We start from the raw sequence: 14751 nt of genomic DNA, 5'->3' as shown, positions 1-14751 counted from the left end.
AGCAGTAGCTAAAAGTAAACATACATTAAAATCAAACAACTTAACAATCCTTAGTACCATATAGTTAGCTAATACAATACAGTATTAATATATATGCACATGTATAGAAGTGGATTGCTGCAGGCATGTCCAAGATATATATACGTTTGTCAAAATCAAAATGGCTGTTAGTCGACCATCTTGGGTAAGATTTGTAATTAAAGATGATGTGCATAAACCGATCAGATCAGATCAAACTTTCAATTCTGGTTAATCCCTCCACAAAGTTTGAAGAGGTCAGAGAACATTTATTCAAGATCTTATTCCAGACATGTCAAAATGACTAAATTGAGGGCATTTTTACACTGATAATGACCCCAGTTAACCATCTTTGATCTACTCATGAAATCATTGCATGTACATAAGTCCCAAATATTAGATATGTGTAAAATTTAAGAAGAATCGGTCCAGAGATTTCAGAGATACAGGTCAGGACATATAAACACACATATGTCTATCTGTGTGTGCATTTGTCCACCTAGAGGATGGACAGATGGCTGATTCATCATAACAGGAACTAACAAACTTAGAAAGGGTTCCCATGTTTTGAAAACAAAGGTTAAAATCTTAAAAAATGATATGTCATCAATAAATATGTTCAGAGTTACATGAACGCAACTGTAGTTCATGGTACAGGTTCATGATTATTTCTTGAAAATAATCAGGTATTGCATAAAACATTAGCCAAATTAGCTAAAATAGACAAATTATTTGCAATAGTAATATGGTAAGCTGTTAACATCGAACTTCAAAGGGTCAAATCAAGACAAAGTTGAACATTCAACGTTTTAAGCAATACAAACCTGTTGCTTTGACTTCGACAGTCAACTTAAATCCAGTGTGGTTCTGCCTGGAAGGCATTAATATATTATCACTATTCAGGGTGAAGAAATTTGATTGAATCTAAAATATGAGAAAGATATGTATCTAAATTGAATAAAATAAGTAATTAGCCTGCCCCATAATAGCAATGTACATAAATAAAAAGCTACTTTTAAAGGACATAATAGTTTTAACAATTACAGTGTCACAATGACAGAAAAGTTCAATGTGAGGCATAAACTCACGCATAAACGCTGGTTGTCAGTGCAGTTTCACAATGCAATTGTTAATTGGTTAAGTTAATACAAAAAATTGCAGATGAATTTGTCATTGTCTTTCAAAACAAAAACGATGGTTATAGCACCATCAAGACCTAAATGCAGTCGAAACGCACCCGCAATTTCAACACATCCAAAATACACACACATTGGACTGGATGTAATTAGCATAAATTATTATTATGTTTAGCAACACTTTTTCTCCTGTCAAAGTACCATTTTCAGTAAATTTAACCACACATAATTCTAATTGCTCATTTTATATAGTGCCCAAATCCTACAGACACAGTCTTTTTCAAGAGTGCTGTACATCATTACCCTGGTTGATTGGCCATACGCAAGTCAAAGCTGAAATCATCTTTACTCCAGACAATTGGTTCTTGAGATATCAAAAACACAGAAATTTTTTAATTAATATGCAAATTAAGCTAATTAATTATGCACAGATTGGTACCAACTCCCAATCAGATCTAGCATTTGTCCCATACTATTTGACAGTTAGGTGTCGTCATTGTTAGTAGAGCAAATACTGTCTTAAATGTTGGAAAATACTTACCGCAACCTTTGAACTACTTTTTTTTTTCTTGTGTTTTGCTATTGATTTTGCTCTATTCTGTTTGGCAATATTCCTGAATGCATCAAAGGTAACTAATGTTTAAAAATAAGGATACACAAGATAAGCTAAAATGAATTATGATCACAGACAACTCACATAATGTTAATTGTCAGATGTCACATAATGGCAGATTGTGTGCAATTAGTTTAGTCGAAAGTGTTGTACTGTTTATTGTCAATTCTAACAACAATGACAATCAACTACCATGACCAACCAGGGTTGAGTGTCAATTCTTTCGTATTTCATATATATATAGAATGTGATCAGTAGGACATGTATACAGACATAGCGAGGGGTACAAATTGCCATCCCTGTTTTTGCTTGATATGTTAATTGCTGCAAAATTATTTTACAAAAAGAAATTCTAAAATTTAGGTGCAGCACTTCAGGTTGCAATTGACAATTTACAGAACTGACCACACAGCCAATTCCTGGACTAAAACACAATTGATGCGGTAACTAATTTGAAGCAAAAGAAAATTATGACATGCCTGCACTTATACTTTGTACTTACGTTTCTGTCCTTCCTTCACTGGTAAGGGGGGTGTTGGGGGCCTAGGGGAAGTATTTTGGCCCATAAAGTCCACAAAATTACTAGGGAATGAACCCTCTTCTTTAGAAGTTTGGTTAACCCCAGTTAACCATCCTCTTGGATTCTCTGGCATCCCCCTAAACTTCCATGGAAGCCCTTGAACCTTCACAATGTCACCAACTTCCAATGCCAGCTCATCATCTGCTCTTCGCTGATATTGGTGTCTCACTTTATATAAAAATACCATGTCTGCCAAATAACAGTAAAATGATAAGAAGATGCTAATTTTCATAATTATTGTTTAAATGCATCAAAAAATAAATTAAATATACCGATAGGCAGCCACTCGCCTCTCTGTTCTTCAGACATGCATCATGCAGCATACTCACCACGATATAATACACAGGTTTAACGTTGAATAAGTCAATACACTTATAAATCACTGGGAATGACACCAAATCTGTCACAAAGTATGAGACCCTAATATCACTGTCTTCCTTGAGTCATCACTCAAAATAATTCCAAATTACATATGAAAAATATAGATTCTCATCATCATCTGATAACAGTAGAAGCAAAGCATAATCTCTTCCACTGTCAGGGGCGATTTTTAGTTCAAATAACCTCACACATAGTCATTCGCGAATTAAGGTCACATCATAAAGACGCTGTTTCAGTGCTTACGATAACATATGAATTACTATTAGAAGATAAATCATAATAAAGAATATGGTATGACTGCACTTACCTACAACAATCTTCGATTATCCTGGCGATAAATAGACCAGAATCAAGCATGGATCAATCGTCAAAGTAAAGTCGACGAAATGGCACGGAGAGTACAATTGGCGCATAAACGCCCTCACCACGTGATCACTGTTCGTCGCGTCAATGTCACCATAGACGGCGCTCTTTACTAACATTACTTACACAAGCTGTAGTTCGTCATTGATCGTCGCAATGCGTTATTGATCGTCGCAATGCGTTATTGATCGCTGAAATTGGTTATTGATCGTCGCAATGCGTTACTGATCGTCGCAATGCGTTACTGATCGTCGCAATGCTTTATTGATCGTCGCAATGCGTTATTGATCGTCGCAATGCGTCATTGATCGCCGCAATTTGGTTATTGTTCGCCGCAATGCGTCATTGATCGTCGTAATTGGTTATTGATCGTCGCAATGCGTCATTGATCGCCGAAATTTGGTCATTCTTCGCCGATTGTATATATGGGCCACCGTACAAGACTCTTTTAGACTGCGTCAACACTCGCCCCAAGGCTCTCCAGGACTGGGACTCGACTGCATCTGTTCTGCTGTGCTCCCCAAGACCAACTCAAAACTCTCTTTATTCATTTTCAAAACTCTAACCAATTACAAAGCAGAAAAAAGACTCATATATTTTGATTAATCGTTCACTACATTAATAACTACGGGTACCAACTGTCAGAATTAATAGTCAGAATAGCGACGGTTATCTCGTAATTAGTTCCAAATCACTGAGCCAAGTTCCGTCCAAAACTTCAAATAGGCCTAAATGATGATAGACATCATAACACAGCAATTCGCTAATAATCAGCTAATTAAGTCGGTCAACAGATACGCAAAAACAAATTCATGACATAACACACATTTTTTTTCAACAGAAGCTTAGGATATCAGAAACAAATGAATTAAAAAAAAACGCGGAATACCAACAATTTTGGTGTAAAATGTCGCCTGTGGCAGAGTCTAGTTGCAGCTCTCTGTGACTCCCCCGGGTGGCTCCCTAGGTCAAGAAGACTCTGCAAGGGAGAGTGTCACCTCACTACGCACGGCCATCTGTTTCATTTGAAACCGAACTACAAAAAGTGGCAAAAAACGTATGTAACATCCGAACTATTTATTAATGTCAAACTTCAGTAAAAACGTAAATCCGAACCATTTTATCGCGGACTATGTTTTGCAAGGTAATGTCATTGTAGTGAAATGGCGCACGTGATACACTAAAACTTGGAAGAAAAAACGTTCTGTTAACATATATAGTTGGGAAAGAAACATTAAAGACCAATTTCACTGAAAGGAGTTTCCTAACATTTCCGTTCATCTTGTATTCTGGTGAATATTTCAATACTATTTCTGGCTTGAACAGTTCGATTTTGTGCGTCTAACAGCCATAGAACACACAGGTTCTAGTAAGTTTATAAAGTTAGTCATTTATAGTAGAAACTAATGCTTTGGCATGTAGGAAAGGATTGTACTTTTCTAACGCAAGTCATGTATATTTTAATCTAATTAACTGAACATTTTATTAAAGTGATTAAGGTAACCAAGCGTCTTTCGCATAACTTTGTTAACCGACAGGGTCTTGTAGTTTGAACATATTCGAATATGCCAAGCTGCCTTGTGCAGTAATGATAAGTAACGCGTGTCGAACTGAGCGGAGTTCGGTTTGTGCTGGGACAGCGCTTCCTGTGACGGCACAACGGCACTCCAGGTATATTTCGATTTATACTATAACCGACTGACCGACCTTTGTAAACAGTGTGACTTTGTTTCAATGATTGCGATCCTTTTAATTACCAAAATTATCATTATCTGCACAATTCTAGTTTTTATACAACTACATAAGGCTTAAATTTGACTTTTGATCACATACTCATGTTTTGTTGAATATACTATAGTATACAGAAATTAAAAATGGTCGATCGAGCATGTAAACCAATTGAACTTAGCGCACAACATGGTGATCGTGGAGATTGTGTCATTTCTGCTATTGAACAAGTTTTTCTTCTGCCGCTTTCAGCCAATGCTCCAATGAATTCTCTGTTCTGGCAGCCCATTCGGTAAACGACTCCCACCCACCTTACACTTTTGAACCTGCTCTGATATTTCTATGCCGTCAACTCATATTTCAGCAAAATAACATGACACAATGTTTCGATCATGAGCCAATCATTATTGAATATTTGAATTAGAAAGGAAGCTAGTATTCAGCTATTACATTTTTTGTAAACGCGTTTATAAGCGAAGCCCTAGTTTTGTCTTTCACTGTATATTCAGTAAATGTAATAAATAGCAAGGACATGTTGCCAACGTAATAAAGTGGGCCCGCTCTTCAGCATGGGTTCTCGCGAGTTACAGGAGTTTAGAGTTGGGTTAGGGTTATATAACTCCAGTATACTATAACAAATAAGAATACTAGGGTTATAAAACTCTAACTCTATATAACACTAATCCAACTCTAACTTCCTGTTGTAAGTGCCCGTGCTCTTGAGTACAGCTGAGTGGCGTGAAGGTCAGCGTTTTCTGAAGAACGTCCAGCGCGAGAAATGCGTGTATTATAAGCTATTAGCAATTGAATTCCGAAATGGTCAGAATAAATCGCAGAAAATAAAGCAGAATGGACGTTTTCTTGCTAAGTGAATTCTTTAAAGATACACTAGCTGTAACGACCTAGTTTTTTGTATTGCAAACGTGTTCTACATGAATAGCAATTATTTCCGTTCTATTAGCTGAAACTAGTTCAATTATTTGGTACCGGGCCCTTCTGTATGCTTTATAAGCTCGCTAAAAGTACTGAATCAACATCGTGAAGTGTTTATTGTACGTACCCTAAGCTCCGTTTGTTAAACCATCATACGTCATTACTGATTGTTTGCGCGTGCGCAATTCCGAGTGCTCCGTTGTGTCGTCACCGGAAGCGCTGTCCCAGCACAAACCTGTGTCATATGACGTCGGCGTCTTCTACACCGCTGGGACAGCGCTTCCGGTGACGACACAACGATATGACGCCTTACTAGCCGATTTTGGCTAAAATTCCGCTCCGCCGCCTCTTTACAACAGTGTTTATACGCGGAACTTGATAATGCTTTTTACAATTTGGGTTGCCTTTGAATCACATATTTTAGTGAAATATTGTTTATAGAGTGAAATATTATTGTCATACATAATTCAATCTTTGAAACAACAGAAACTAACACATAATAACGATAATCAAATTTGTGTTTGAAGTTCGAAAGTAGTTGTGTTATTTCCGGTTTCAACTAGTTCGAAAATAGAACGTCCTTGAGCGCAATAAAATCACGCATAGAACTCCATCCGAACCAGCGTAAACTTATTGCAATTTGCGCAATTTGGGCCCAGTTTGTTCTTACAAGTTTTCTAAGTTTCATTTATCATTATTTAGTAAACAGGTCTCTGAATCGATTTAATACATCCGTAAAATACGTGGCAATCGACAATTGACTTCGAAACGTTCGAAATTTCGAACAAACTCCCGGCACGCCTAGCGCGATATGCGTCAGATCGGTGTAGAAGACGCCGAACTGCAGCGTCAATGATTGTTGGAGTTCTTCATCTCGTGATAAGTCAGACCACCTAGAAATATGGCGCTGAGTTCGATCGTCAGCATTTTCTCCGCATTCGTATCCGCACAGAGATCGATGTAAATTTTATTATAACAGGAGATAAGCAATTTCAAAGATAAATGTAACAAGTTTTCAACGCAAAATAGTTATTTAGAACGCCGTTAGAGACGTTTTCATTACAGCTACTGGGCCTTTAATATCCTGTTTGTATTTCTCGTGTTTATGACTGACACCGGAGTTAGTGTTTCATTGCACGCGCGCGTTAAGAATAAAAGAATATTTAAATTAAGGCGCAGTCAGTCGATGCGTTCAGCGTATGCAAAAGGATCGAGAGAGAATTGACGCGTGATCTGTTTTTAACGGAATCGAATCGAATCGGTTCTTTATTGGAAGTTGGAACTCGCTATTTTCTGCCGCCCTTCGTAAAAGTCACTTCCCCTTTCACTCTTAAGTAGTAAGGTAAGTTACATGTAAAATGATTGTTATGCTATACGATTAGAAAACAAAACACGGTTTATATTGTTAATGTGTAATCTAGTTTCTTAGCACGCCTAAACAGCGATAATCAAGTCACGTTCTGTGTTTTGTTCTTAGTTGATTTTGGAATACGTTCACACTGTTTATATTTCTACATGCATATTGCAGAAACAATGCTTCCGAAGAAATGTTTCGTCGTTTTGTTGGTGGCTTTTATGATTTTGACGTGCTTCTCGGAAGCAAGGCGGTCGCGACGGCGACAACACAAGAAGCGCAATTCAATGTGTCCTATTGGGTGTACCTGTGTGAGAAACACAATGACATGCAGAAGTGAATATAAGAGCGGTAAACCCATTGTATCGAAATACACTAACCTGTAAGTGAACTCAGTGTGCTGTAATCAAAGACGACAAAAATAGTGTGCAAGCTTTGGGTGAATTTGAAAAATATGCCTTGTATAACACATATTGAAAAAATCATGAAAAAAAAATCGGACATTCCTTCAAGTATAAATAAAAAATGACATAAATGTTTTGTGGACTAATTCATATTTAATTTGAGGAATTTTCAACATGACACAACCAAGATTACAATTGTAATATATTTGTCTGCGCAGCGCACTGTTAAGTGCTTGTTTTAGCTCAGACTAGCAAGGTAATGTATTACTAGTATGAGGTTTTAGAGAGCAAAATTCATGGATATCGAGGCTTATAATGAAAATATCACAGCCTGATTATAGACGCATGTGCCATCGCACGAGAGGAACATTTCCCTAAAAGCGCTGGTTACGTCTGTGAAATGACGTCCTTGTGAACAGGCCATATTTTCTTTCAAATAATGCCTATCCGATGTTTTTTTTTCAGTAAAATTTTTGGCATGTCAACCAGACATGCTGCGCACCTTCTAGAACATGCACCTGATATTAGATCATTGACGTAAGTTAAACATTTTAGTTTTTTTAAACCAATCTCATTCGCATTCGACCTGTGTATGATGTAAACGAGAGTGACTTCTTTGAACTGTTACATACTACATAAAGTATTCATTATTTTTAATTCAAAGAGATTCTTTACTAATTTAGGCTTGCAGGTGATAATATATACTCACTTCCAGAGGGCTTTTTTGCGTCATCGAATAAGCTGAAATCTCTGTGAGTATACCACTCAACTAACTCACAACATACCAACAGCTCATATCGTATTGAAAACTTATATCCCACTCTTAACCCACTCACAACTCATATCCCACCTACTACTCATACCGCACTCGAATCTTTTGTTGTAGCACTACAACTACGTCCACAATGCATTCGTTCCTTTTTTTTTAATTAAAAATGCAACATGTTTTTTGACACTGTATGTTGATCAATACATTGGACTATGATTTTTCATGACATGCAACACTGTTCTTGTAGCACACATTTTGTTTGTTCGATGAAACAATAACATTCTCTGCACTACACATGTATTAGTGGTTTTGATTTTTCATCTAACGATTACTTTTGTTTGTCATGATGCAACAATTTTAATATATAATAAATCATAATCTGATTTGGTATCGAACAACAATGTTAAATTAATATATATCATCTTTAAATGACCTTGACGGGTATACCAATCACATTTATGGCTGCCTGACATGATTAGCGCATGCGTGGTGATAAAAGACGTTTCTTCATACGTTATAATTTCATGGCATGTTAGCTTCTTCTAGGTCATGAGTCACACTATGTGCCCTGCGTATGTACAATATGGTCAAAAACAAGCAATTCGAAATGTATAAATAATAATAATATAAATAGTAATAAATAAACATAATAAACAAATAATTATCATTGATTTATTGAATATAACACAACATATTATATTTGATATAACAGAGATATCCAAGTCATGAATGATGGTAGATTACCCCAAAACTTCCTGGAAGCAGTGAAGAGAATACCCAGTCTTTCTAAACTGTGAGTACATCAATTGTTTGATTTGAATCACAACAGTCGCTACACGGAGCGCTTTGAAATTGTAAATTGTGCACGCTTTTTTTACGTGGCATGCATAGAACACGATGCGAAGCGACGTATGTGGCGCTTTAACTAAGTTTTTCTTTGTTTAAATAAATATTTAGTTGTGTCTTTGTCTATAATTTTCTGCATATACAAATTGGTAAATGTTTATACTATAAAGAAAAATATTTTGACGTCTATCTTAATAGGACAATCAACTCCAACAAGATCCCATGCAACTGCGATCTTTTGAACTACGTAACAGAACGCGGAATCGAGCTCATTGGACCCAATTTTGCACCTGTCGAAGACTGTAGCGACTTTCCCATGCTTACATACGACTTTAGTCAATTTGTGACACTTTGTGGTAAGTAATAATAACGAATTACAACCTGTTTATGAGATCATACCTACAGTTATAGACTAGATACCGTCTGTGATCGTAAATCAACGAATAATTGACTAGTTAGGAATCGGTCTGGAGTGTTGTAGCACAGGGGTGTTGTAGGCTGGCCTTACGTAGGGACAGTCTGCGTATGTGAGCTCCCATGGTTGTGTACTGATGTCAAAGTGACATCTAATCAGTGGTGACACAGAACTCTGTGCCGACGTAGTTAAATATCGATTAAACAGATCATTCTTGAGTGTACTCGGAACCTAGCTTCGTTAAACTCCCTTCTAAATTAATTCATTACGTTTTTTTTATTATAAGATCTAAGTTACTTGTAGGTCGCCTCTAGAGTTACGTGTTCCAGTGAAGAGCTCGTTTTCCTGCTCCTGTAAAACTTCAATGTGAATATGAATAAACCATTATGCGTTATGCGTGAAAAAAAGTCTAAACAAATGCCATAGCGAGGAGAAGGGGAGTTGCATGACACGATTGATTGAAATAATCGCATAATGAGCGGATAATCACTTACTCACTTTTATCATGCCGCGGCCATTGCTGACTGTTTGCGATCCAAGCCTCGCTTTCAAACTGATGGAATGTATCGTCAAATTAGTCAGCAATAATCGTGGTATGAAAAAAGAAAATTGGTGACATTTAGTAAACTACCATTTACCATTTTGGTTTCCTACTACAAATTGATAAAGTAACATGCAACATTAACAAAATCAGTTGATTCCTTTATTTTTCTGTCTGTTCTGTGTACAATATGCTTACGTATTGTTTTCGATATTTTATGTAATATCTTGATAAAACATTAGGATATTATTTATCATAAAATTTTTTTGGTTAAGTGAAGTAATAAACAATTAGTGAGCGTTCTCAAAAAGTTTCATCCACATTGCCTCGTTAAAAAGTAAAATTTGCCAATAATAAGTCCGTTTTTTCAGATGAACTAAGAACAGGAGCTCGTGTACCAGAGTTTACCCAAACAGAATCATCTATGCCAGAGAGCATGAGTGAGTCATTGGGATTATCTGGAGATATTGCCCAACCTGCTCAACCCAAAATGCATTTGCCACCTGTTTCACCGGAAGATGCGGGTGGAAACGGCTTAAATGGAGCAACATTTCATCAGTTCCCCGCTCCAACTGTACAAGTACCAATCCCAGTGGAGGAAGTTGTCCAGTTTCATTCAATATATCCCGCCGACGCAGCCCAAAACGTTGCCGAGCCAATTCCCGAAGAAGCAGAGCCAGTTGGAGAAGGTGCTGTTCATGAAGCTGTTGTATCTAAGCCAGTAGTTGCAGAAACACTCACAGAAGTTGACAAGACAATTTCAGAAGTTTCCGAACCAGTTCAAGAAACAGCCGAATCCATGCCAAACGTTGACGGAAGAAATACTGAAGTTTCCGATCAAGTTACTAATCTTGGGAAATCCTATGAAGCGGAGAAAGCAGTGGCAGAGCCCATGGCTGCCGAACCGAAAGATGTGGACGTTGTGAATAAAATCAGAACACCTATAGGAGATGCCCAGTTCCATTCAATATATCCCGCCGACGCAGCCCAAAACGTTGCCGAGTCAATTCCCGAAGAAGCAGAGCCAGTTGGAGAAGGTGCTGTTCATGAAGCTGTTGTATCTAAGCCAGTAGTTGCAGAAACACTCACAGAAGTTGACAAGACAATTTCAGAAGTTTCCAAACCAGTTCAAGAAACAGCAGAATCCATGCCAAACGTTGACGGAAGAAATACTGAAGTTTCCGATCAAGTTACCAATCTTGGGGAATCCTATGAAGCGGAGGAAGCAGTGGCAGAGCCCATGGCTGCCGAACCGAAAGATGTGGACGTTGTGAATAAAATCAGAACACCTATAAGAGATGTTACTTTAGAAAAAGAGATAAAAGGAGGTGAGATTCATCTTCATTTAAATTTAGGAATTCATGGTTGATTTAACCATGATACCTATTATTTGTTTTAACCCACAAGTTAATAATAGAAGTCAAATATTTTTTTTTTCATTTTCTTCCATAGTTCTTGAGAATCTGCAGGCGGCATCAGATGGTAAGGTGGCCATAACCCTTGACATCAATGACCCATATGAACTCGGATTGCTCCTGCGTTACCTCCGAAAGCGATCTGAGCTTTTACAGAACATTGGCAATGATGACGTCAAAGAACAAGTGTTAAAGGCTTTGGACGATAACAACAAAACCAAATAGATAAAAAAAGACATTTCAATATATATTTATGAGAAACAGCATACAATGACATAATAGAGATTAGAGTCGCTGGAATTAGTTTCTGGTTCATCATTCTCGTATAATGAGCTAGATCAATTTCTGGGAATTCTCTGACATTTTGCAAACACATTTTTCATTATTAAATTCTGAAATACGTTATTAATTAACGGTATTAACCATTTGTCTCGACTTTTTCTACTTCTTCGTTACCATAGAAACATAATTAACCCTCTATTTCTCTTAACTACCTAAAAAGGTCCTAGTTCAAATTTATTACACGGATATTCCGTGTTATCGCGTGTTTGTTGAGACACTGTTAAAATTAACCACATTGTTTTAACGTGATTATGCTAATTTTTTAGGAATCGTACTGAAGTGAAATATCGACGTCCCTCTCTACGTTCTCCATAACTTTCGTAACTTGCTATGATCACTTTATATAATATACCTAGCATAAATATTTATTTCGAGAAATCACTGTCTGTGAACATGCAGCAGTTTGATATAGACTATTTTTGAACGTGGAACTCATCCCTGCAAAAAACTATTGGTGCCAAACTAGTTGAATTGTTTTGTAATAAAATCAATTTAAGGGTCTATATATTTCTATGTAATGTTTTTTAGTTTTCCTTCAAGATTATTCTATAAAAAATTGCTGAAATGATTTCATCTATTTGTAAAATGGTCTTCATTGCTTCGACGATAGGCTACGATGGCAGAACTCCGTACAGTTCGATACGCGCTTCTTATCACTGCCCCGGGGAGATTGGCACGAGAGGGCGCCATCCGATCTGAATGGAACGTTTCGACGCCAGTCGTCCGTAGCCCACCGTCAAAGCAACAACGTCCCGTTTACGAACAGATGAAATAATTTAAGCAATTTCTTTACAGAATAATCCTCAACAAAACTTAGAAACATTTCATAGACAAAAACAGGCTCCAAAATTATCTCTATTGCAAAACAATTCAACCGACAACCAGTTTGACACCATAATTTCTTGCTGGAGCCCGAGTTCTACGCGTGATTTTATTGCGTTCAAATCTGTTCTTAATATTCTTGTGGCTTGGCAGGCCATGACACTTGAGGCGGGAACCAGCCAACTCCCGCGATCGCTCCCGCATATCGAACCGTTCGAAGTTCGGCGTCATGCATTTCGAATTGTTCTATTAGTTTGTTGTTGTGCGTTCCAAGTTCAAACGTTCATTCGTTTTTTCTGTTGTGTTTGTGCAGTTGCTGCTCATTTTGTTTCACCAAAAAGTAAGTTTTTGATCGTTTTACATACAAATGATTGTTTCTATATTTTTCTGAGCTGCAACTATATATTCATATATTCATGCTTTCACTAACTTGAAAGAATGCTTTGAGTTTTAATATGTACACAGAACGAGGACATATTTCACCAACGTATGAGGATGCCATTTCTTGTTTAATCAATAATGCATGCTGTAAATATAAATTTAGCACTTCGTTGTTTTCGATCGTTGATTTGATTTTAAAATTGAATTAGTACATTAGATTACGAATATTAACAAACTGTTACTGTTGGTGACAAGTGCACATCGGCGTAATGAACTCGTTTTCATGCCTGAATTTATCACGTCCCGGCACTGCTACTTAAAAAAATACACATCTATCTTATATTGCAGAAATCATGTCTCTTGTGAGGAAATTAAGCTTCATGTGTTTAGTTGTTGTTATTTTATCGTGCGTAACGGAAGCAAGAAGACGCGACGGTACTCCCAAATGGGCTGCCCAATGCCCATCAACATGCCTCTGTAAAAGAGGCTTCGCAGGCTGTTCAAGTAAATACACTGATAAGGCAGACATTGCGCCCATGTATAGGAAGCTGTACGTAAATACATAACTAACATGTTTTTTTTTAGAACATCCCCGCAATGGGTTCTCTGTTCTTCAAAAACCCATCCATTCACATTCATTTCGTGTCGACGTCGCATTTTTTTATGTTCACGCTATTCGCTAACTCTGGTTCATAGTAACCACAGGCAGTTTTGTTGTTGTTATTCTTTCGTGTGTTTTTTTATTATTCTTCATACCTTATATCTCATTATGTATTTCACCATACATTGCAGTGCTATCAGCTACACGCATGCCAAGACAGCCAAGACAATTATCGAACACGCCCCCAACGTGAAGGAATTGAAGTAAGTCACTCGGTAATCCGCCAGAAATCAAATGTGTGTCCGTTGTTTAAAATAACTTTTCCACGTCGCGTGCCAGGAGAAACAACGTTAAAATAAACTCATGCCTGAATTTTAATCGGATTATATTTTTTTTAATGCTAGATTATCAGACCACAAAAGAACGATGATCACTTCCATCCCAACTAATTTCTTTGCTCCCCTGGACAGCCTGGTCACCCTGTAAGTAGCCTTGTCGCTGTATTCCAATTTTTTTTTTTTACCCCACCCTCACATTATCAAACTAGCTCACTCACCTTACCGCCGTCAATGTCACATTTCATAAATACAGTCATACAATGTACAACGACCTAAAATCATGATGAATATAAGAATATCGACTAACGAGAAACGGTGTGAAACGTCCCATCAAGCAAAATACAAAAAGCAAATACACACCTTAAGTTTGTAGGCATTTGAGATTGAAAATGAGTAAAATACATACAAATAAGTTTCACAATTATATAAAAAAAAATCTATTTTTATATATTTTTGTTCTAGGGATATACCAACTCTAACCGCACGAAAACTACCAAAGAACTTCTTGGCAGCAGTGAAGAAAATACCTAACCTCACCAAATTGTAAGTATTAAATTCAAATCATTTCTCTTCTTCAATCATGTAAAATGATGTAATTTAATTTATCATAAAGTATATGATATTAAGGGAATATTTTCAAGTTTGTGTTCTTAGTTGAACCTTTTATATGCCTTATATATTATATTTTGTTTAATTGTTACATAAATTTTGCGTTTTTTTTTCAAAACTGTGTTCCAGGAAAATCGGTAGAAACCGTATTAACTGCAACTG

This window comes from Saccoglossus kowalevskii, chromosome 7, assembly GCF_978046115.1.
Source record: "Saccoglossus kowalevskii chromosome 7, keSacKowa6.1, whole genome shotgun sequence".
Classification (NCBI taxonomy): Eukaryota; Metazoa; Hemichordata; class Enteropneusta; family Harrimaniidae; genus Saccoglossus; species Saccoglossus kowalevskii.
The sequence above is the reverse complement of the archived record's forward strand: the minus strand, read 5'-3'. Positions refer to the sequence as shown.